Source organism: Cetorhinus maximus, chromosome 15 (genome assembly GCF_964194155.1).
Source record: "Cetorhinus maximus chromosome 15, sCetMax3.hap1.1, whole genome shotgun sequence".
Lineage (NCBI taxonomy): Eukaryota > Metazoa > Chordata > Chondrichthyes > Lamniformes > Cetorhinidae > Cetorhinus > Cetorhinus maximus.
Genome location: NC_135893.1, coordinates 40170658 through 40183031, shown reverse-complemented (window position 1 = coordinate 40183031; position 12374 = coordinate 40170658). Strand labels below are relative to the sequence as shown.

The window sequence follows — 12374 nt, the reverse complement described above, 5'->3', positions numbered from 1 at the left end:
ACACACACTTCTCACTCTTTCTCACACACATACACACACTCCTCACTCTCTCACACACACCACACACACTCTCTCTCTCTCTCACACACACACACACACTCATTCACTCCCCACTCACACCATACGCATGCACACTCACACTCCTCACTCTCGCTCTCCCACACACACGTGCACACTCTCACACACACACACACACACACACCACATGCATGTGCACCACACATGCACACACACACAAATACACACACACAGTTAAAACAAAGTCTCACACCATCTCATCCCCACTTTGATTTATTTTGATTTTATTCACACCCTTGTTACATTTTACATGTCTTCGACCTTCACCTAGAGTTTTCTCGATAGATAAAGCAATCCTGCTGTCGCTCTCTCTCCCATACCTTGCTGCTGTTGATGCTTGATCCCTCTACACTCACTGTACACCGACCCAGTTGTGGTGATCCTCTCGATTGAGTTCTATTCTGTCTCACAGGCTGTAAAATACATCCTCCCACATTAACCTTGAGGAGGTATAAAACTTTCTGGAGCTTGGGAGATAGCATGAGTCAGCACACAGCTCCGCACTTACTGTCCCCTGAATTTAAGGGTTATACAAAATTCCTCTCCCATCCACTCCACTTTTCCCCGTTCTTCATTCTCCACATATCCCAAAATCACTGCAGTGAGCACTTCGAATTAATGCCAAGATTTGAGAATAGCAATCACATTTTTAACATAATTGAGAGTAAAGAGACAAATTATGATGCTAATAGTTTTTTCGTATTACCATCACTCATCAATAGCCCTATTCACAGCACAATTACATTGCAGACATCCTTGGGACCATTCAACAATTTCACCCTAGGACATTGATGAAGCGATGATCACTTTGAACACCAGAAACTACTGCAGACCTAGTTTAAAAAACTTAATAAAAACAATTAAACTTTACTGAGCTGGTCCTGGTCATATATCACAGGATTTCATTGGAGTTGGAGTTTAAGAGACAGACTAATGCTTCATTCTGTGGTAATTGTTCAGAGATTTTGCAATAGTGATCTAGAGTTACCATCACTGACAGTGTTGGAACAAAGCAGGCGCTGAGAGGGCTGTCGGGAATTGGTGCAACATGTGCGGTGTGGGATAGACCACTTGTTATACTCAACATCTGATATTCCTTTCCACTGCAGTCAGCCCAATTATCAGGTACCGTGAACAGGAAACAGGAGGCGATATAATTCCAGGTCAGGGTGGTGAGTGGTTCGGAGGGGGAGCTTCAACAATTCAACAAATTCATGATGTGCAGGTACAGGTGTCACTGACTAGGCCAGAATTCATTTCCCATCCCTCATTGCCCTTGATCAGGGGGCATTTTTTAAAGAGTCAACCACATTGCTGGAGTCACAGGTAAGGACAGCAGATTTCCTTCCCTAAAGGGCATTAGTGAACCAGATGGGTTTTTTTACAACAATGGTGGTTGCATAATCATCAGACTTTTAATTCCAGGTTTTTATTGGATTCAAATTTCACCATCTGCCGTGGTGGGATTCAAACCCAGGTCCCCAGTATATTACGCTGGGTCTCTGGATTACCAGTCCAGTGACAATACCACTATGCCACCCTCTCCCACTACTGGGTGAATAATTTAATCTCATACAAGTCTCTTTATGCACTTCTTCTGCCTTTTGGAAGATAGACTGATACATACTTGAGTTAGATGAGGACAAATGCAAATCAAGGAGCTGGATTATCGTATAACCACTGCGCGAACAAACAAACATTTGCATATAATGCCTGACTTCATTTGGTATCGTTCATCACAATGAGAAAACATTAAATACATCACTCTGCCCCTGGCAGTGAAGTAAAGGTTCAATGAAGAGTGCAGGAGGACATGCCAGGAGCAGCACCAGGCATACCTAAAAATGAGGCGTCAACCTGGTGAAGCTACAGCACAGAACTAATTCCAGGCCAAACAAGTGATACATAGAGCTAAGCGATTCCACAACCAGTGGATCAGATCTCGCTTCGGCAGCACATACACTAAAATTGGAACGATACAGAGAAGATTAGCATGGCCCCTGCGCAAGGATGACACGCAAATTCGTGAAGCGGGGAGGTGTCAGCTGTGGCTCAGTTCATAGCACCCTCGCCTTTGAATCAGAGGGTTGTGGGTTCATGTCCCACTCCTGGAAACCAAGAACTGTGATTGTACTCAAAAGAGTTGCAATCTGTGACTGTTGATAACTCGAAAGAATAATAACCAGTGGATCAGATCTAAACTCTAGAGTCCTGCCACATCCAGTTGTGAATGGTGGTGGACAATTAAACAACTCACTGGAGGAGGAGGCTCCACAAATATCCCTGTCCTCGATGATGGAAGAGCCCAGCTCATCAGTGCAAAAGATAAGGCTGAAGCATTCGCAACAATCTTCAGCCAGAAGTGCCAAGTGGATGATCCATCTTGGTCTCCTCTGGAGGTCCCCAGCATCACAGTTGCCAATCTTCAGCTAATTCACCATGACCGACTCCCTCTTCACCGTGACCGACTCCCTCTTCACCGTGACCGACTCCCTCTTCACTGTGACTGACTCCCCCTTCACCGTGACCGACTCCCCCTTCACCGTGACCGACTCCCCCTTCACCGTGACCGACTCCCCCTTCACCGTGACCGACTCCCTCTTCACCGTGACCGACTCCCCCTTCACCGTGACCGACTCCCCCTTCACCGTGACCGACTCCCCATTCAATGTGATTCAACCCCTCACTTCACCATGAGCGACTCTCTCTTCACCGTGACCCAATCCTCATTCATCATGATCGAACACCCCCCCTTCACTGTGACTGACTCTCCCTTCACCGTGAGCCTCTCCCCTATATTCTTCAACTTCAAATTCAGTCATGAAGCTTTAGTTTGTATGTGCCGCTTGTTTGTACATTCACTCAGAAACTAAGCTCCAGCTCATTGTTGACTCCTTCTCCGAAGCATATGAGAAAATGGGTCTTTCACTAAACACCTGGAAAATGAAGGTCCTCTTCCAACTAGATCCCACAGCGCAACACCTTCCCCCAATTGATTGAGATTAATGACGAGTTTAGTGCTTGATTGTTCAATTGTTCAGTGTTTGATTATGTGTGTCTGTTAACTGCTCAGGTGTATGATTGGATAAGCCTGTACGTTATTAAGAGAAACTAAACTGAAGCATGCTGCTGTAATCCTGTCAACAAAGGGAGATATAGATGACAAAATACATCATCGTCTCCATTGTGCCAGCTTCGGCCAACTGAGGAAAAGAGTGTTTAGGACCAGGATCTCAAACCCAATATTCAAATCAAGTCATGGTTCACCAGGAAGCAGTGACCTCCCACTCCTATATGCTTTGGAGCTTGGACAACCTATAGCAGGCAGCTCAAAGCAATGGAGAAGTTTAAAGAGCAGAGCTTTTGTAAGATCCTCCAAATCCAGTGGCAAAAAACGCGGTCCAACAGCAGCATCCTCTCCAAGCCAACTTGCCCAGCTACAAGGCAATCACTCAAAACCAGCTCTCAGGACAGGACATTTGGTTTGTGTATCTGACACCAGAGACCGGAAGCAACTGCCATACTTGGAACTCGGTTGTAGCAGGAGATTCCCAGGAGGATAACAGAAACACTTTAGAGATGTCCTCAAAGCGTTCCTGAAGACATCAAACAATTCACTGTTAAGGACAGGAGTGGGGTCTGTTCAAACAACACTAATTTTTCCTCTCACCACCCATCCATAAACAGAAAGGTGTTTTCATCTGTTTCCTTTTTAATAACATTTCCCAACCCCTTGTTTTTTGTGTGATCCAATCCCTACTAATAACCTCACAGCAAACTCGAGGTAGGATGAAATCAAAAGGTTAGTTTATTGCACACATCAAAAACCACAAAAAAGAGGGTCCACAACACCCCCCTCCTCACACATAAAGTAGAGAGAGGGATAGAGAAAAGATGGCTTGACAGTACAGAGGCCACAGAAAAAATGAATATTGGTTCACATGAGGTCCAGAGTCCAGAACCAAAGTCCCACGAGGAGCTTCTTCATGGAGGTCAGCGGGCTGAAAACCGACGGTGTAAGATTCGCTTTTCCGGTGGTGTTGACTTCACAAGATGAAATCGGCATGCAGAGATGAATCAGTTTGTAGGCAGTGGTATAGAACTTTCAGCAGAGGCAGGGTAGATGGGGCTAGCTGCCTAGCCTGGCCAGAGCTTTCTGTGTGGCCTGCTAGCCAGATGTTAAAGCAGCAGCCTGGCTTGCAGCTCAGGAAGGCAATATTAATTTGTTCAACAAGCCAGAGACTTAGACCATATGATCCTACCTCTCCACAAGGTCTTCAACAAAGAATGTTTATCCAGTGTCTGGAATTCGGCTTGGTCTTCAGGACTGGTAACGTCTCTGTCATTATGGGTTAAAAGGAATGTTTGAAAGACCATCGTCTCAGTAGACTCTCTGGCTCTGCTGGCAAGTCTGACCTATCAAATGCAATGGCATTTGTGTAGCTCCCTTTGAACTTAGGCTGTGCAGTCCCCAAGTGGTCTGTTAGTAACTCCTCAGAAATAATGAGGTGTAACATTTCTAACACTGCAAAATGGCTTCTTTTTTCTAGTGAATCACAGACAATAACTCACAGACATTGGGTCAGTCATTTTAATGGTCTTTGTCAGCTGAAAGATCCAGTTTAAAATGAATAAATATCCATGAGGGTATATTTTACAAAAAAAAGTGTTATGTTCTATCACATCACCAACTCATGAGAGTCCCTGGCTTGTAACCGACAAAAATGGAGAAAATTCATTTGGGAAGGCACCAAACACATCGAGAGCCTTCATCGAGAACACAAAGAGATGAAGTTGAGACATCAAAGAGAATACACAAACCTGCAAACTATCCATCTACCCAACTCTTCAAGCACCACCTGCCCCACATGTGGCAGAATCTGCAGATTGCGTATTGGACTCATCAGCCATCTCAGAACCCACTGACCCAGAGTGAAAGCAGGTCATCCTCGATCCTGAGGGACCACCTAAGGAGAGAAGATTCTCAGGTGCCTTCGTGTCCACCTTGGTCTGTTTAGAATGATTCAGAGATCTAAATAAAGGAGATCTCTTCCAGTTCAGATCTGTTTCCTCCTGCCCACCACTGCAATATTTTAAATTTGAGGAATGCAGAGTGAGAACACCCTGTTTTGAGTATTCATTGTGCAGGTTAGTTGGTGCATTATGAAACTAACAGTAAAGTGTGCCCTGTTGAAATATGGTCATGTATATGAAGAAGAAAGAATTACTTTCAGAGATCTTAGTATGTAGATTTCATCAGTATGTAACAGGATTAGAGAAAACTGTCTATGCCCTGCATATATTAACCATCAAATACACAACCACACAGACACAGGTGTATGGTACATATATACAACACAGGCTGATTCTGCCCTCTCTCTGGATCTTCTTAGCATCTTTTCTAAGTGATCCAGTTGGGCACAAGGATAAAGAGTGGCATTGACGGACCTTTATTAAGTAAGAACATCAAAGGATATGGGACAAAAGTAGATACCTGGAGTTGAAGCGCAGATCAGTCAAGATCTAACTGAACAGTGGAACAGGTTCAAGAGGCTGAATGGCCTCCTACTGTTACTATGTATCTATATTGTGTAGATCTTATACTGCCTACTACATTATATATACTTCATTTTGCTGAAATAGCCCAAGATGAAGTTGAGAATCAAGTCTACTACCTAACGCAGGCAGCAATAAGCAGAGCCAGTGATAATGCCCTACAGTAAAATATACAGAGGACAGGTTGGCTAATCTGTTTCATATTCTGGTTAGACCATACCTTGAGAATTCCAGATAGTTCACATTGCAAAGCCCCAATGGAGATAATTCAGGGCTGGAGGCAGTGCAGGGAAGAGCTACAAGGCTGACCCCCAGTGTTGGGGTGTCTGAGTTGTGAGGAAGAACTGGCAAAATGCTATTCCTCAGCCTGGAAAGGAGAAATTCAAGTCGTATGGTTGAATTTTACCAGGTGAGTCGGGACTCTGGTATTGGGTTGAAAAGTGGGTCCCAAGGCCACACTTGCCGGCAGCAGGATCTGCTCGATGGTTTTACCACAGGCGGCCTCCTAATTGACTGCCTTGTGGTGGTGGTGGGGGAGGGGGGGGGGTGACCGCCATCCAATTGAGGATGATGGGCGGGCTCTCCATGCTACTGGCCCAATCACAGGACAGTTATGAAGACTTAGCAGCACCACCAGGCGAGGTAATTGTCCACGAAATAGCAAATAATATAAGTGTATGAAACAATTTCTCCTCATTCCCCCCTCACTTTTTTGCCCATTATTTTCAATCAATGACCTCTGGTTAGTGACACATTTACCAGAGGAAACCATTTCTCCCTATTGCAACTTAGTTAAGGAGACTGCCTATCAGGGGCATTTATAGTATGTGATTGGACAAATGGAGACTGTGAACAGGAAGCTGAGTACTTGTAACTTGTGCACAGCTCAAAAATGTGCATAAAGGTAAGGGCTGAGTGATCAGAAACAGAGTGTAAAAGTTGGGAATTTGATGAGAGATGGAATTAGTTAGAGTGGGCAAAAGAGTGCTGTTCTTTACCTCCAATACGTGCAGTGATCCATTTAAGGACTCAGGCAGTAAGCATTTAAAATTTTGGCTCAGGTATTAGTCTTTGATGCTAGTTACTGTGTAGAGTTATGACATAGCCGATGGTAAATGCTGAGTTGTTCAAACCCCAGAGGAAAGCTTGAGACAACTGCCACAACTATTTTTGCAATTTGTATGTTTTGAGATGTGAGCTTTGAATTCAGTAGTAATAAGACCACCAAGCCTTATAGGTTTTTACAAAACTAGATTACACATTTATTAATAAGAGAAATGATTTAAGCACATGCATATGTCTACAAAATACTACTATAATAACTTCAAAATCCCCTAATTAATCTGACTCCCAGTTACACCTCCGTTAAGGCAACAGTAATACACATAGATTTTAAAAGACTCAGCAAAGAAACATGATACCCTGAACAGTCCAATTCAAAGTGAGTTTCCTTAACTTCAGTTTGTTATAGACAGCAGCTTGAGGCATAGATGCTGAAGACTTTTCACACTTGTTAGATCTTAAAATTTCTGCCTTTACACACAGCCTTCTCTCCTTTATACATATTTTCCCCTTTTGAATGGCAAATTCCCACTGTTTCACTATGTCTTTGGGTTTTACATCCCTGATCATAAAAAATTATCATGGTACCAATTTTACCAGCAATCTTTGAGAATAATAAACACACTGTTTCTGAACTTCAGCTGGCTAGGTGACACATTTCACCCCTCCTTTGGAAACAATCTAGCCTGGTTTATTTAAAAATGTAAATTTTTTTTACACCTTATACTCTAAACTTCCCCAATGTTTACCTACTTAACACTTCAAACCTAGCTTATCTTCTAATGCATCAAAGCCCTCAGACCAGCTGCCTTTAATCCAATTAAGTCACACACACACACACGCACACACATACACCACTATTTTACAATAAATTCCAATAACACTGTTATATCTTCTTGACAGTAGAAAAAGAACAATAAACTTTACACTGGCTAAACAGTATATAGGAATAGTCAAGAGTAGGATATAACAGAACAGGTTGTGTATTTGGGTTGCAGCATGTGGGAGTTTGTCATAAGGGAGCACATGTGCAGTAGATGTCTCTGTCTCAAATCCATCCTGGACAGAGCTGGAGTGGGAGGTGGGGACACTTGGACACATAGGCCAGAATTTTTAGCTCATTGAGGGGGCGCATGCCCAACCCAACTGAACGTAGAAGGACGTACGATGACATCGGGTGAACGTCCCGACATCATCGCGCAATATTTTAGTCAGCGGGTGCACGCTGGAGTCGGCAGCGCACCCAACAACAATTAAAAGGCCTATTAAGGCCATTAAAAAGGTAATTGAAAAAAATGTTTCGCTGCCCGTTCAACCTTATGGTTGGCGGGCAGGAGAAAAGACCAAGCGGCCTTTACATTCTTTAGAAAACCTCATCCATGGGCGGGATGAGGGTTTCCAAAGCAAATAAAAATAAAATAAAAAATTTAACATTCTATTTATAACACGTCCCTGCTCACGTGGCAGAGTCACATGAGGGGGCATGTTTTACAACATTTTTAAATCTTCATTTTTAATGTTTAAAACTTTTCATCTCCCTGAGGCAGCTCTGTGCCTCGGGGAGCTTTGCCTGCACGCACTCACACGCATGCGTGAAGTTCCCCGCTCACTCTCCTCCACACCCCCACCACCAACACACACACAGGTAGCGCTGAGCACTGCAGCACGCGTTTGACGCTACACCGGCCTTAATTGGCCTGCCGGCGTTAAATCGTGATTTGGCCACGATTGCGGACAGTGGTCAGCTTCCCGACTGCCCCTACCCGCCCCGGCCGAGCCTGCCCGACGAGGGAAAAATTCTCCTCATTAGGTTGTTGCAGACCTGAGCTACATTTTGTAGAGAGGTGCAGCTTCAAACCGGGGTTGGTGTGACTGATTGCGTACAAAGTAAGGGGAACCTGGGCGAGATAGAGAACGGGGATTCAGAAAAACTGATCCTATCCAACAGGTACAATGTACGTGGTCCCTGTGAGAATAAGGATAAAGACAGTTGGAGGGACGGTCAGAAAGTGGACCATGGCACCTTGGCGCAGGCAGCAGTCCAAAGCAGAGAGGAGGGGAAGTGCAATGTAGTAGTTGTTTGGGATTCAATAATTAGGGAGAGTATCCTTTGTAGCAGGATTGAGAGACACACTTGGTTTGTTGCCTTTCTGGTGCCAGTGTGAGGGACATCTTAAACCAGTTTAAAAGGATATTGGAGAGGGGGGGGTGGTGGGGGTGGGGGGTGGTTCCAGTCATTGTGACCCATGTTGGGATGAACAACATAGGGAAGAGCAGTCTTATTTGTAGAGTACCAGGAAACAGGAGCTGAATTAAAGAACAGGGCCACACTGGTTACAGCCTGGATTGATGAATTATTACCTGAGCTATGTGCAATTTGGTTTAGAAGGAAGCAGATTGCGAAGGTGCACACGTGACTGAAGGAGTGGTCTGGGACACCGGCACCAGTACTGAGATACAAAGGAACTGTACAGCTGGGGTGCGCTCCACCCAAAAATGACCCTGACCAGAGACTTTGTGAAAAGGATAAACAGGACGATCATGAGGAATTTAAACTAGCAAACGAAGGGGAAGACATGGTGGAAAAGGTGATAAAGAGAATAGAAAACAAACAAAAGTAACAGTCAGAAATTTTGGGGAGGTGATGGCGTAGTGGTATTGTTGCTGGACTAGTAATCCGGAGACCCAGGGTAAAGCTCTCGCCACGGGGGATGGTGAAATTTGAATTCAATAAAAATCTGGAATTAAGAGTCCAATGATGACCATAAAACCATTGTCGATTGTTGTAAAAACCCATCTGGTTCACTAATGTCCCTAGGGAAGGAAATCTGCCGTCATTACCTGGTCTGGCCTACATGTGACTCCAGACCCACAGTGGTTAACCCTGTGAACTAGAGCAGCTAGGGATGGGTAATAAATGCTGGCCTGGCCAGCGACACCCACATCCCATGAATGAATTTTTTAAAAATCGTGCTTCAGCCTGTCTCTGCCCCCCAAATTTGCCATTGGAGAGGGCTTCAAATGCTACCTGTTAATTCTGTTTCTCTCTGCAGATGCTGCTAGACCTGCTGAGAATTTCCAGTATTTTCTGATTTTATTTGAGATTTCCAGCATTTGTTTTTGTTTTTGTCTAAACAACTTTCATCATTGATTGTGATCTTGTGGCCTGATGCAACTTCACTTCAGTTGGGTACGGATCACTGCCCAGGAACTAAAGGATGTTTATACCCAAAGTAATTAGGCTGCAAGTAACATTTCATGCTGTGATTTCTATTCTGTAATTTCAACCTAAAATGGCTCATTCCATAATCCCTCTCCACCCAGCAGTATTATGGTTTAAAAAAAACACGAGAATGTGTAAAAACGGGCTTGGGAAAATGTGATTGTCACCATTTTCAAATGATTATTCAAGGTTTGAGCTGAAATTGTCCACAATGATTTAAGCTGATTGCCTAATTGGTCCCTTGAAGGAACTGTGACGTGAGTGATATACCATTATGACTAGCCAAGAGAGTTAAGTAGCTCAGTGGTTTATTAGTTTTGGCGTGCTTTGTAGTATCATTGACAAGTGGCTCTGCGTAGTCAAGACCACTGCTCTATGGTGACTGAATCAAGTTCTGTTTTTTATTTCATTAAATTGCAGGACTTATAGCACTGCTGCAGGGTATGATAACCACAATCTGAGATTCTGTCTATTTTTCATGTAAATGAAAACCAGTGGTCATATATTGGGAGAACTGTTTGTGGTGATTGAATAAGTCAAATTCTGTTTTCATTTCTTAGGGATCATGTTTTGCAATCCTCTCCATTTTCTGTGAGAAGCTGAACCCAACTGGAATTTCTCACGTTCTTAAAACAAACCAGCTATTTCCACTACTCAATTAGTGCATATTTGTTTGTTCTTTGACTATAGTTCCCCTCCTTTGTCCACCATGGCTTTAAATTGAGCTCTTACATTAATGTTTGACACAGCAGTGAAACAACACAGTTCATGCTATGTGGCTTAACATTTGTTTCCTTCTTCTGCCACTTTTTTGCCTCTTCCTACAAATCTGATTATTCCTTGTAGTGTTACATACAAACATACATATGAAAATATGAATTAGGAGCAGGAGTAGGCCACTCGGCCCCTCGAGCCTGCTCCGCCAGTCAATAAGATCATGGCTAATCTGATTGTAACATTAACTTCACATTCCCACCTACCTCCGTTAACCTTTCAGCCCTTGCTTATCAAGAATCTATCTAGCGCTACCTTAAAAATATTCAAAGACTCTGTTTCTACTGCCTTTTGAGGAAGAGAGTTCCAAAGACAGAAGACCCTCAGAAAAATATTCTCCTCATCTCTGTCTCAAATGAGCAACCCCTTATTTTTAAACCATGGCCCCTAGTTATGAATTCTCCCACAAGATGAGACATCCTCTCCACATCCACCATGTCAAGACCGCTCAGGGTCTTAAAAGTTTCGATTAGGTCACCTCTTACCCTTCTAAACTCCAACAGATGCAAGCCTAGCCTGTCCAACCTTTCCTCATAAGACAACCCGCACATTCCTGGTATTAATCTAGTAAACGTCCTTTGAACTGCTTCTAATGCATTTACATCCTTCCTTAAATAAGGAGGTCAATTCTGTACACAGTACTCTAGATGTGGTCCCACCAGTATCCTGTACAACTGAAGCATAACCTCCCTACCTTTCTATTCAATTCTCCTCGCAATAAACAGTAACATTCTATTAGTTTTCCCAATTACCTGCTATACCTGCATACTAGCCTTTTGTGATTCATGCACTAGGGCACCCAGATCCCTCTGAATCTCAGAGCTCTGCTATCTCTCACCATTTAGATAATATGCTTCTTTTTTATTCTTCCCTCCAAAATGGACAATTACACATTTGCTCACACTATACTCCATTTGTCAGATCTTTGCCCACTCACTTAGCCTATGTCCCTTTGTAGCTCCCTTACATCCTCTTCACAACTTACTTTCCTACTTATCTTTATGCCATCAGCAAATTTAGCAACCATATCATCTGTCCCTTCATCCAAGTCATTTATATAAATTGTAAAAAGTTGAGGCCCCAGCACTTGTCTCTGTGGCACACCACTCGTCACATCCTGCCAACTAGAAAAAGACCCATTTATGCCTATTCTCTGTTTCCTGTTAGCTAGCCAATCTTCTATCCATGCCAATATGTTACACCCTACATGATGAGCTCTTATTTTCCACAATAACCTTTGACGTGGCACCTTATCAAATGCCTTCTCAAAATCTAAGTACAGTACATCCACTGGTTCTCCTTTATCTTGGCACATGTGACTTCTTCAAAGAATTACAATAAATTGGTTAAACATGATTTTCTTTTCACAAAACCATGTTGACTCTGCCTGATTGCCTTGATTTTTTCTAAGTGCCCTGCTATAATGTCTTTAATAATAGCTTCTAACATTTTCCCTATGACAGATGTTAAGCTAACTGGCCTGTAGTTTCCTGCTTTCTGTCTACGTCCCTTTTTGAATAAAGGAGTTACATTTCCTATTTTCCAATCTGATGGAACCTTTCCCAAAGTAAGGGAATTTTGTAAAATTAAAACAAATGCATCAGCGACTTGTATAGAACCTTGGTGAGGCTGCAGCTGGAGTACTGTGTGCAGTTCTGATTGCCACATTATAGGAAGGATG

General features: G+C 43.3%; 1 protein-coding gene and 1 non-coding gene across 3 annotated transcripts in view; both read left to right on the top strand.

Moving 5' to 3' along the window:
• The window catches only part of epha8 (eph receptor A8), a 568862-nt gene that overhangs the window by 476340 nt on the left and 80148 nt on the right, over nucleotides 1-12374 (top strand). The gene's annotated exons all lie outside the window — the stretch shown is intronic.
• On the top strand, nucleotides 2017-2123 carry LOC144691290 (U6 spliceosomal RNA). The gene has a single exon (XR_013579091.1). It is a non-coding gene; the product is annotated as a U6 spliceosomal RNA (small nuclear RNA).